General features: G+C 42.4%; 1 long non-coding RNA gene across 1 annotated transcript; it reads left to right on the top strand.

The window, feature by feature from the left end:
* Window positions 1-3,128: 3,128 nt before the first annotated feature.
* LOC117960339 lies at window positions 3,129-11,783 on the top strand. The gene is made up of 3 exons (XR_004660127.1): window positions 3,129-3,145; window positions 6,868-6,870; window positions 11,713-11,783. It is a non-coding gene; the product is annotated as an uncharacterized LOC117960339 (long non-coding RNA).
* Window positions 11,784-12,441: the final 658 nt, after the last annotated feature.

The raw sequence follows: 12,441 nt of genomic DNA on the forward strand, positions 1-12,441 counted from the left end.
AGCCCCGGGGTGAGGGGCAATGCCGGGGACTACCGGTGGTCCACTTCCTTATCTTTCAGGCAGAGCGCCCCGTTGAGCTGGCAGCCTGCGTATCAGGTTCGGGCCGGGGCGAGGGGTCGTGACCTCAGCTGGGAACAAGGGCTACTGTTCTGCTCCGCTTGAGCTTTAAGAAGAGACTTCTGTCTTCAGAGAGAGGACCACCGTTTCACCAATGGGGACGCTCAAATCAGGTGAAGACCTGACAAAGACATTTTAAGATTAAATTGTTTGTTTTTAAGGCTTTTAAATGGTCTGGCCCCAGAGGATTTGGCTGAAGTTTTTTTGGGGGGTGGCAGTAGCTCAGTCCATAGGGAGTTGGGTTGGGAACCGGGGGGTCGCTGGTTCAAGTCCACATACAGATCAAAGTATGGTGGTGGACTGGTAGCTGGAGAGGTGCCGGTTCACCTCCTGGGTGCTGCCAAGGTGCTCTGAAGCAAGGCACCAAACCCCCAACTGCTTAGGGCGCCCTTTGATGGGCAGCCCCCCCCCCCCCAACCTGATATCTCTCCATTAGTGCATGTATAGGTACTGAGCATGTGTTTGTAGTTCAGGTCTGTCTGTAATATGTGTAATAACCAAGTGAAATAACTTTGCAGGAGCACAAATGGTCATTCCAGGTATAAACAGTGGGGGGGCAGGCTTTTGCAGTTGCTGCCCCAAGACTCTGGAACAAGCCCCCCCCCCCCCCCCCCCCCCCCCCCCCCCCCCCCCCCCGATATTCACACTGTTACAGATGTTTCTCTTTTTAGGTCCAAACTCAAAATGTATCTGTTAGTCTGGCTCTTAATACGTAGCAGTGGAGTGACAACTTCATTCTCCTGTTTCTTTGTAACCCTTTCTGATTTTTTTCTATATTCATTCTTTCTATTGCATGACGTGTTTTTACTCTTGGTTTCTGATGAGGCTTTTAATCAATGTTTTCAAGTTTTTTCTTATGTTTTTGTCCCTTTTTTAACACTTTTGATGACACTAACTTATTAACTAGTTTTACAGTTATTTTGGGAAGTTAAACCTCATTTATAGGAAAGTTATACCTAATGTTTGAGTTACAAAAGCAGAAATTAGGAATTGTTTTGACTAAAATGAAAGGAATGGATGTTGATGGATAATCACAGACTGGAATATGTCAACTTTTACTCAATACTATTTCAAAAACACTTTAACGTTTTTGAGTTTTGTACTTGCCAAAGAGCGTTGTGTGGAATCAATCATATTATTTTGGGTGGTGAAAAAGAACATTAAAATATGGCAACGGGTCAGTTTGACCCGAGGACAACATGAGGGTTAAATTCCAAAGTGTGACAGGTATGACCTGAGAGTGGCCCTGTCTCTCACATGGCTTCATACAGCTTTCCCTACATCCCTTGCTTTCTTTCCCTTTTTTAGTTGGGTCACAGTAGCTGCTTGACAAGTTGGCAAAATACCAAAAGTCATTGAGCTCAGAGGCAATCTTTTTTTTTGTGCTTATTATTATTTTTTCCCCATAAAGACACACTTGTTGTCTCTCCTCTCTGTCCTGAGCTGATGATGGGACTTAGTGTCACTGGACCTCTGCTGAGGCCTCGGGGGTGACATACCTGACGGAGGGAAATGACCACTTCACTTCCTACCTGTGTGTGTGTGTGTGTGTGTGTGTGTGTGTGTGTGTGTAGGATGTTGCATCCTTTGTTTACTCTGATGAGGGAGTAAACAAAGGAGGGAGGAAGTGTCCTTTATGTGAGGGAAGAGGGCCACAAGATCACCTGTTGCACAAGCCCACACACACACACACTGCTTTGGTTGCAAAGAGTGTCCTCAGGCATAACACACTCTCTCACACACACACACACACACACACTCACACACTGTGCTTGTTGCAATGACTAATCAGCACTGAGGTAAACCAGCCAAGGTGTGTATGCGTAAAGTTTTACGAGCTGAGATGACGTTCATAGTGAACCACAAGTAAGTATTTCCCACTGCGGTGTGTGTGTGTGTGTGTGTGTGTGTGTGTGTGTGTGTGTGTGTGTGAGGGAGAGAAAGAGAGAGAAGCACAGTTGTGTTATTAGTGCCATGTCTTTTTCTATTTCTATTTATTTTTATTTTTTTATTTTATTTTATTTATTTATATCTTTGTCAGTTACAGTGACCGAAGTCTTTTCTGCAGAAATCTTTGCAACAGTTCAGTGTTGTCCATGATTGTGATTATAAAGTATGCATTGCTATTATAAAATATGAATGTTTGGAGGTTAAATGACTCCATTGAGTTCCTGTTTGCATTCATTTAACACGGCTCTGTGCCTCAGGAGGGACAGTCTGTCCGCTCCTGGGTTTCTCTCCACATGTCCTTCATGTGTGGGTGTCCTCAGGGTGCTCTGGGTGTCCTGGCATGTAAACTGGACACTGTAAATCGTCTGTGAGATGTGAATCGTTGTCTCTGGCAGCATTGGGACATTTCTTCATCAGTCTCATTGATAGAAAAGATGTGTGACCCTAAGAAATTCCCATCTAGGCTCTGAGCCACTTCTTAACCTGAGCAGAGTCTAGCAGAGATCTCGCCCTCTCTCTCTCTCGCGCTTTTTTGTTCAGTGTCTCTGTCTCTCTCTCTTTTGCTCCATCTTTCTCCGTCTCTGTCTCTATCGCTCTTTCTCTCTGTCTCTCTCTGTCTTTCTCAGCAGTGTGTCCTCCTCCCTCTCCTCCCTAATCCATTTATCATTACAGTAGGAAGCAACCTGCCAGCAGTGAGTTATCTGGGCTCCACCCCCAACCACCACACACACACACACACACACACACACACACACACACACACACACACACACACAGTTCCACCATCCTGACCCAAACTGACAGTGGTGGAAAGTAACTAAATGCAGTTACGCAAGTAAACTGTATTTAGGTATATATGCGTGATTCAGAGAATATTCACAGAGAACTCCTTGCAAACACAACATGATTTGAAATGTTACATCAGATATCACAAAAAGATTTTAAAAGATTATTCTGTGTTGTGAATTAAGGACCAAGTAGTTTTATCTTGTCTCGTCTTAGTCGTTATGACTCCTCTCTCTCTCTCTCTCTCTCTCTCTCTCTCTCTTTCTCTCTCTCTCTCTCTCTCTCTCTCTGTGTGGAATGTGTATGTCATAGCAGGAAATTGTGAATGACCACCTGAACTTAGCCCACACACACACACACACACACGCACACACACACACACACACACCCACACACACCCACGTTGATTCCTGGCTGCTCTCCAATTCCTGCCCCAGTGACCTATGACTTCTATCCATCAACTGAGGTGCTATCTGCCCTCCGGCTTTGTGTGTGTGTGCGTGTGTGTGTTTGTGTGTCTTTTCTCGAAGAGTGAGAGAAACATATTTTTGTCATGGCTAATAAAATCCTCTAAGGTTCAGCTTCTAATTATTCATGTTTATGCCTGATAACAGTGTGCTTTTATTTTGAAACAGAACCAATTTGTCATATACAGTATGTGATTAGTCAATATGACAGAGAAATTGCATGGTGCCTTCAGGTACACTCGCCAATGATGGGGGGATTTCTGCTCATTCAGTGTGATAAAGAGGGTTCAACAGTTTTTCCATAATGCGGTTGATTTGTCAAGCATTTGGAGAAAAACATTTTGTGTTTTGGAAATATTATTGAGTAAAAGTTGACATATTACAATGTGTGACTATCCATCAACATCCATTCATTTAATTTTAGTCTGAATAATTCCTTATTTCTTAGGTATAATTTCCTGTAAATGATGTTTATGGACCATAAATTCCCAAAATAACTGTAAAACCAAAGTTCAAAAGTTAGTTTTACGTAGTGTTAACGTCTAAAAAAGGGAACTTTTGTCACAAAAATGTGACAAAAGTTAAAAACATTGATTAAAAAAACGTAAACTAAAGTGTTGACTTTCAATTTTGACGAGAAGACAACACAAAGGTTAATAACCTCTACATTTCTGTTTTTTTAAATTGCTATTAATGTTATAATGTTGTGTTTTTGTATTTTTCTGTGCAGCTTTGTCTGTTTTCAAAAACAACAAATAAAGTGTCTGAAAAAATAATCTTCAAAAGAAAGCAATTTTTTTTTCTTTTAAATAAGGAAGTCGAAATACAGGTGAAAGATTTTGGAAAAAGCGTCAAAATCAATGGGGAAAAAAATCAAAAAAATACAAAAACTTCATTAAAAACTGTGTAAAAAGCAACCAAAACGTTGAGAAAAGGGGAAAAAGGGACCACAAGGGTTAAAACACTATGTAGTTGGATGCCTACGGACTGTGAAGGTGGGAAAATGAACTATGGCTTTATCTTCTATGAGAAGTTGCAAAATGAAGGATGAAGTGTTTGTGGCGGTACATTCTGAGACTAACAGTCGCTCCGTTCACTTTGACGACGTGAGAGTACAAAGATAAGAACGGGGCTCCAAAGGAAAACAGTATAGGTCCAAGGTTGGTTCACACAGATACGTCTGCAGAAGGGAAACATTTGACAATTCATGATACAAAGTTAGGACGCCATTCGAAACAGATGAGACAAACTGGGTTTAGCGTTTTCACAGGATTGAATGTAACAGATGCAACGCCCTGGGAATACTAGTCCTGTGTGAACAGGGCTACGCGGGGAAGAGAAAAGGACAAAATCATCAACATGTTACCAGCGTCTTCAAGTGTATCCAAACCTGTCTGTCTGTCTTTCTGTGAAACCCTTGTTTTGTCCTCAGGTCAAATGTTTCTGCTGATTGCTCCTCAAAACACTCTTCACCACTACTTTCTTTACATTTGGATGTTTTATTGAATTTTGAATTTTATAGCAAAAACATTTTTTATGAAGGAATGTTTTGAACACCTGGTGAAAGTCTTGTGTTTTCCCCTTAACTTCTCCAGGACATGAACACCTGTTTCCTGGTGAAAGTCTGGTGTTTTCTCCTTAACTTCTCCAAGACATGAACACCTGTTTCCTGGTTAAAGTCTTGTGTTTTCCCCTTAACTTCTCCAGGACATGAACACCTGTTTCCTGGTTAAAGTCTTGTGTTTTCCCCTTAACTTCTCCAGGACATGAACACCTGTTTCCTGGTTAAAGTCTTGTGTTTTCTCCTTAACTTCTCCAGGATATGAACACCTGTTTCCTGGTGAAAGTCTTGAGTTTTCCCCTTAACTTCTCCAGGACATGAACACCTGTTTCCTGGTGAAAGTCTTGAGTTTTCTCCTTTACTTCTCCAGGACATGAACACCTGTTTCCTGGTTAAAGTCTTGTGTTTTCTCCTTAACTTCTTCAGGACATGAACACCTGTTTCCTGGTTGAAAGTCTTGTGTTTTCTCCTTAACTTCTCCAAGACATGAACACCTGTTTCCTGGTGAAAGTCTTGTGTTTTCTCCTCAGGTTCTGTAGGACATGAACACCTGTTTCCTGGTGAAAGTCTTGAGTTTTCTCCTTTACTTCTCCAAGACATGAACACCTGTTTCCTGGTGAAAGTCTTGTGTTTTCTCCTTAACTTCTCCAGGACATGAACACCTGTTTCCTGGTTAAAGTCTTGTGTTTTCTCTTTAACTTCTTCAGGACATGAACACCTGTTTCCTGGTTAAAGTCTTGTGTTTTCTCCTTAACTTCTTCAGGACATGAACACCTGTTTACTGTTGAGAGCAATTTCTTGACATGAACTCCAATCCCCGGCCTGAAAGCCCTGTGGTTTAGAAGCCAGACAGTGTGTGTGTGTGTGTGTGTGTGTGTGTGTGTGTGTGTGTGTGTGTGTGTGTGTTCAGACAACCACTCCATCCTTTTGGTTTGGTAAATTTGAACTGAGAGCTGTAATTATACTGTCTGGCCCAGAACCACCTGTCATGTGTGTGTGTGTGCGTATGTGTGTGTGTGTGTGTGTGCGTGTGTGTGTGTGTAACAGTACAACGCTGCATAGCAACACACAGCTCCACCTTATCTGCTACCTCTGAAATGCGCCTGACTTCTGGTTAACCTGCGGCGCTCTCAGTGTCAGAGATCACACTCTGGGTGGATCCCAAGTCTCTTATGTCATGTCTCCTCGCCCCCCTCATGAACTGGAAGTTGTTCAGGTCCTCCTTCTCTAAGGCCGTCTCAAAGCTCATCTTCCTGCCCCGAGCAGGGGTGATTCCAGTGTGGTGGTAATCAGTCAGGGGGGGCCCGGGGATATATCAGAATCATCGAACATCTGCTTAGAAATATAGGAAATATGTGCACACAATGTCATTCTGCTAAATAAATCATCAAGTCCATCATTAATTTCACCCGTTGTTATTTTCAACAAATTGTAGATCCAGGGGCGTTGGACTAGGGGCGCAAAGGGACTGAGTACCCAGGGCCCTACTGTGAGGAGGGGCCCACAAGATGCTAGAATGAATAGCTGTGGATGTGTGGGGGGGGTTTTGTGGGTTATGACATTAATATAATATAGATAGATAGATAGATAGATAGATAGATAGATGTTGATCCCCAAAAAATGGGAAATTATGGTGTAACAGCAGCAAAATCAGTCACACAGCGCAGAATATGAATACACATGAAATACTAGGATACAATAAACATGAAATAGTAAAGATAATAATAATAGGATTAAAACATATACTGGATGGAACTTGACCCACTAGCAAAATCATCTGTTCATGTTCATGTTCCTTCCATGTGTAAATTCACTGAAACAGTAAAAAGAAAAAGTACAAAAAGTAACAATGTGATTTGCTCGTTTGGGACAGCCTCCTCGTGGCTGGCTGCCTCCAACGTGTGTGTGTCCGGCCAACAGCCTCCGTCAGAAGCAGACTGATGTCTTATCAATACGTTAATTGGATAGTTGGATTATCTGTGTGAGCTGGTGTCAGGTAGGACGGAGCACCGGCTCGGCTCAGACTGACACAAACAGATGAGACGAGCTGCAGGGGAACGGCCGCAACAATGAAGACACAGGGAGCTGCCTCGCCTAATGCCCTCCATGGTAATTGTATTGGCTTTGAGTGTGTGTGTGTGTGTGTGTGTGTGTGCTCTCCCCTGCTAAGTGAGGGAGGGTCAGAATCACTATGAAAAGAGAGAAGGAAGGAAGTTTGGCCAGCGGAATAAAGGCTGATTTAATGAGAAAGTAAAAACCCTCAGAGACTTTTAATTTACTTGAACACTTGTCCTGAGTGATGGATGGCAGAGACGTGTGTGTGTGTGTGTGTGTGTGTGTGTGTGTGTGTGTGTGTGTGTGTGTGTTCAGCATTCATGGTATATCTACTCCAATCTGATTTCTAAATGATCTGTCAAAATCTAAACATGTTATTTTGCTCTATTCATTTTTACATCGAGAGTCTTTCCCCTTCGCGTAGACCACCATGGGACTTCATTTCAGAAACAACATGTACGGTGGAGGCAATTATTTTCCTTATCCATTTTTATCCTTTTCTTTAATGTATTGTTGTAAAACACAGGAAGGGGAGGGACTTCACCTCGCTATAATAACCAGTTTCGACAAGAAGCTTATTTCCATCTCTTTTTGGATTTGTGTTGATAAAACCTGTCTCTGATGAAAGGCTGAGCAGGAGCTATTCTCTCTCTCTCTCTCTCTCTCTCTCTCTCTCTCTCTCTCTCTCTCTCTCTCTCTCTCTCTCTCTCTCTCTCTCTCTCTCTCTCTCTCTCTCTCTCTCTCTCTCTCTCTCTCTCTCTCCCCAGGTGCATAAGTTGATTTTTCTCACCTGTGAACTTAGACACAGTTCTCATTGGCTAGTTCAAAACTCAGTGGACCAATCCACAGCCGCTTTGCCTGCTATAAATAGATCCCTAAAGCATTAGACAGCCAATTTTGCCATTTCTGAATTTGTTCTTTGTCTGTAGATGTGTGTGTTGGCTTGTCAGTTTAGAGCACCACTTCACCTGAAATGGTAAAACAAAATGTTTTACCTTTAGTTGTAAGCCATGAAGATTCTGTCATCCAGATTAAAACAAATCCAGAAGAGCTACATGTAAATAAAAATTAACTTTAGATTCTCAGGGGGAGCGTTTTGATTTAGTATTAGATGGGGGGATGAATGACTGCGATTAACTGGGATTAATGCCACGTTCCAGACACTGTTACGACTTCAAGGCACGACTTCGTAGCGTTACAGGTGAAGTCACCCCAGACCCTTCTAGCTTGAGTCAGCTAGCAGCTACCCAATGTTGATGTTAGCTAGCGCCAGCTGATACTAGCAATTTCCAGGCGGAGACATATTTTGGGCTTTATTTAGTTTTTTCGTGTTGTCTATTTCACATGTCCTCATTGTAGATTTAAACACAATTTCATGAGGTACAATAATATACAGGCTGCGTGAAATGGGGAACCCTAAAAGAGATGCTAACAGCTTTTCGGGGGGGGGCGATAACAAAAAACAAACAATATTCCAACCAGAAACTCAATTTATCATGGACACAATATAGACATTTACAGAGGAAAAAAATAAATAATAAAAAAGAATCAGACAAACAACATTTAATAATCATAACCTGTAGTAGTACAAAATCTCTTGTGTATTGTTTTGATTACAATTTGCAGAATTGCTTTACATTGCTCATTCATTTCTATTTCTCTTTAATCAGCGGCATCTGTACAGCATCAACAGGGGATCGCTTTGGTGTTTTTGTGTGTGACGTAAAAAAGTTTAACTGGGAGTACAACGATCTGGTACGAGTTCACGGGTAGTAGGTAACGGGTCACTTTCACGGGTAGAAGGATGGGAAAACACAGGGTGCAGGTTGCCTTGAACGCAGCATAATATACAGTAGATCTTAAAGGAAACCAAATAAGAGCCTGTGGATTTAACCCAGATTTTTATCTTTATTTATTCAGGGATGGTTCACTGAGAGAGTCTCTTTTGCAGGAACGCCCTAAACCACAGTCTGATCTGCTGCAGTTGGAGGTTGAGGGTCTTGCTCAAGGGCACCTCAGTAGTGGAAATGAGGGAGGGACAAGCACTTCTCTTTCACTCTCTCTGCACACATTTTATCCTGATGGTCTGGGGATTGAACCTACAACCTCCTGGTCACAAGCTCGGATCTCTAACATTTGTTTTCAGCCTGTGTGTGTATGTGTATAGTAACATCAGGATTAAGGGTTAAAAGTCCCACTGGGGCCACCGTAGTTCCTCTGTAGGCACTCAGTTAAATCTAATATTTGGGAGGAGTCGCCGCCTTGCCTCACCTCTGGCTCCGCTCTGCTGTAACGGGATTAAGAAGCAGGCTGATGAATCATCTGTCAGACAGAGTTAAAAAAGACATTAGGTACAGTGGTAGGACATCACACACACACACACACACACACACACACACACAGAGGATGTTTTAATATTCAAATTGATCAAGTGTGGTTGACAGATTTAACCCTTGTGTTGTCCTTCGTGTCACAGGGACTTGTTTAGTTTAATTAACATGTTTGAGTACAGGATGGGTCTCGGGACCCGGGAGGACGAGACCACAGTAGCAGAAAAGTCCGATTGAATACAGAAGGGTCTCTTGGACCTGAAGGATGAGATGAGGGTAGTGGGATACGCGTTGGACTGCAGGTAGGGTCTCGGGACCCCGGAAGACGAGGTGAGGGAAGTGGGAAATGCGTTGGACTGCAGGAAGGGTCTCTTGGAGCCCGAAGGTCAAGGCCCCCGCCAGTTCACGTGAAATGGCATCACCTAGTACGTGAGGGTCACCGGGGACCCGGAGCTCAACGCCAGGCTGATACAAAACGTCCAACTGAAGTGTTCCCGGTAACCCCGAAGAACAACACAAGGGTTAAACTGTGGTAAATTAAAAAGAGAGGTAACGTAGGAATTAAAGTGCCCATGTTCTGGAAAAAAACACTTTTTGGGGGATGTAGGGTGTTATCTTGTGTCTCTGGTGCTTCCACACACATACAAACTTGAAAAAAAAAACGATCCATGCTGTTTTGAGTGAGATACGGTTTCTGAATGTCCTCTGTCTTCAGTGTAGTGCCTCACTCTGTAGCTGAAACAGAGGGCTATCTGTCCAATCTGAGTTTTCTGTTGTACAACTTAAACTACTTCTGAACGTACACATGTTCCACCAAAACTACTTCCTGTTTCTGAGGATATTTAGCAGCGGCACCGTGGCTCAGTCTGGCCAAGACGATTGTGATTGGTTTGAAAAAATGCCGATAAACCAGAGCGTGTTTTTCTCTCATCCCAGAATACGGTGTGGACTAGGCAGACCCTCCTCCGCAGCGCTGTGGAGGAAGGTCTGGCAATGCTTGACTGGGGAAACACTGATTGCCATTTTTTGCAATAACAATCAATCGTTTTAATAGAGCAAATAATCAGCTGAACTGAAAACTGTAGATTTCATGTATATCCTCTGTAGCTCTTGTAACAGACATTTCTGTTAATCCCCCCCAAAAATACGGGAAAAGACCTGTAAAACAACAGAGGATTCCTTCACATTAACACAGCATGTCAGAATAAACAGTGTATACACAGGAAATAAGGTACACTCATGTATGTACAATTGGCAAATGTACAACCTACTTAAAAAGTATTTCTGATTATCATCCGGTTCTTTAGTCCTCAGACCAACCACAACAACAGTGCTGATCGGCCATTTTAGTTTGTTGAGAGCGTCGGTGTGGGGTCGGCTGTCTGAAGAGACACAGGTCGAAGGTCTCTGTCCTCCTGAAGAACCTCTGACCCTCTGCTCAATGGATTCCTCTGCTCAGACACAACTTGTGTCTTTCTACTGCCTGATCAGCGTGAACACGAGACCTCCTCCAAGTCGACACGGATACACTCTTTAAATCTGTCTGAATGATCCTAGAGCACCCCCCTACCCGCCCCCACCCAACAAACACGGTCCCCTACACCCAGCACTGGAAGAAGTATTCTGAGCCTTTGTTGGAGTAAAAGTACTAGTACCACAATGTAAAAAATATTCTTTTAGAAGTAAAAGTCCTGCAGTGAAACTGTAGCTTCCATAAAAGTATGTAAGTCTCATCAGGAAAATGTAGTTAAAGTATTAAAATTAAAGAAGACTCCTCCCGTTGTACGTTGTAGAAGAGTAAAGGATCAAAATCAGCTGTTTAATGACATCCTCATCTCAGCTGGACCTGGAGCCGTTATATTGTTGCTAGGTTATTTTAAAATAAAATAACAGATTTTATAAACTACTGCACATGTGTTTTTTTGTGCGGAGAGCTTAATGTGTAAAGTAACCAGTAATTAATGTAACTAGTAAGTTTTCTACTTTTCAATTTCCTTGCGGGAGTCATCCCAAAAGGATTGATAAAAAGAAGAGATGCAGATGAATGTAGTGTAGTAACTAGTAACTAAAGTAACTAGAAACTTAAGCTGTCAGATGAATGTAGTGGAGTAACTAAAGTAACTAGTAACTAAAGCTGTGAGATGAATGTGTTTATATAATGTCATTTTTACATATTTTAAATTTGTAACACCACTTGAGCCACGGTGGAACGTTGCTTTGTGTACACGGTTAAAATGACAATAAAACACACTTGAGTTGAGTTGGAATGCCTCACTGTGTGTCTGTGTTAGTAGATGGATAGAGAGATGGATAGAGAGAGAGATAGATGGATAGAGAGAGAGATGGATGGATAGATGGATAGATAGATAGATAGATAGATAGATAGATAGATAGATAGATAGATAGATAGATAGATAGATATTGATCCCAAAAAAGTAAAGTAAAGTAAACGGTAGGCGTGGCTTGGGAGTGGACTCTGAGCAGCGGGGCAGGTGCATTCTGGGATTCGGTGGCTCTGTGACTGAGGTATAATCTGCATGTTGTCCTGCACGCCGAACCCAGGAGCCGAAAAGAGAAACTCTGAAGAGTGTCAGGACATGATGTATTAAACTGCATTTTACAGTCCAATTCCCTTTCACTCTTCTCACAAATCTAACTTGAACTTATAAATTCATGATTATTGTTTCATATCTATTCAGGGTTCCAGGAAGACAACACAGTGAATCCTACAGACCTACAATAAGATAAGATAGGCCCATTATATAAAAGCGTGAGAGCCACAACTGAAGGTGCAATAGAGATACAAATGAGAGACATTAAGTGGCTAAAAACAAGAATAATTTAAGACATAAAAACATTTAGGATGGGAAAAATTCAAGCTTGCTCTCAGGTAGAAGAAAGACAAAAAGATAAAGAATGTCTGAATGAAAACCACCACAGTGCAAACTCTAAAGACAAAAGTCCTCATGGGGGTTTTGAACGGGTCTGACGGGGTCACGAAACTCACTCAACAGGCACACAACCGGGTCAACTTTCAGTTCAGGTAAGAGAAAGAAAAACAAGCAGAGTTGCAGTTTTTGCAGCTTCTTCAGCGCCGGGGCTGACTCGGCTGACACATGCAGCTCCTGAAAGGCAACAGAGATGCACGGAAGGGGTCAATCATACACTCTCTCAA

Source organism: Etheostoma cragini, chromosome 17 (assembly GCF_013103735.1).
Source record: "Etheostoma cragini isolate CJK2018 chromosome 17, CSU_Ecrag_1.0, whole genome shotgun sequence".
Classification (NCBI taxonomy): Eukaryota; Metazoa; Chordata; class Actinopteri; order Perciformes; family Percidae; genus Etheostoma; species Etheostoma cragini.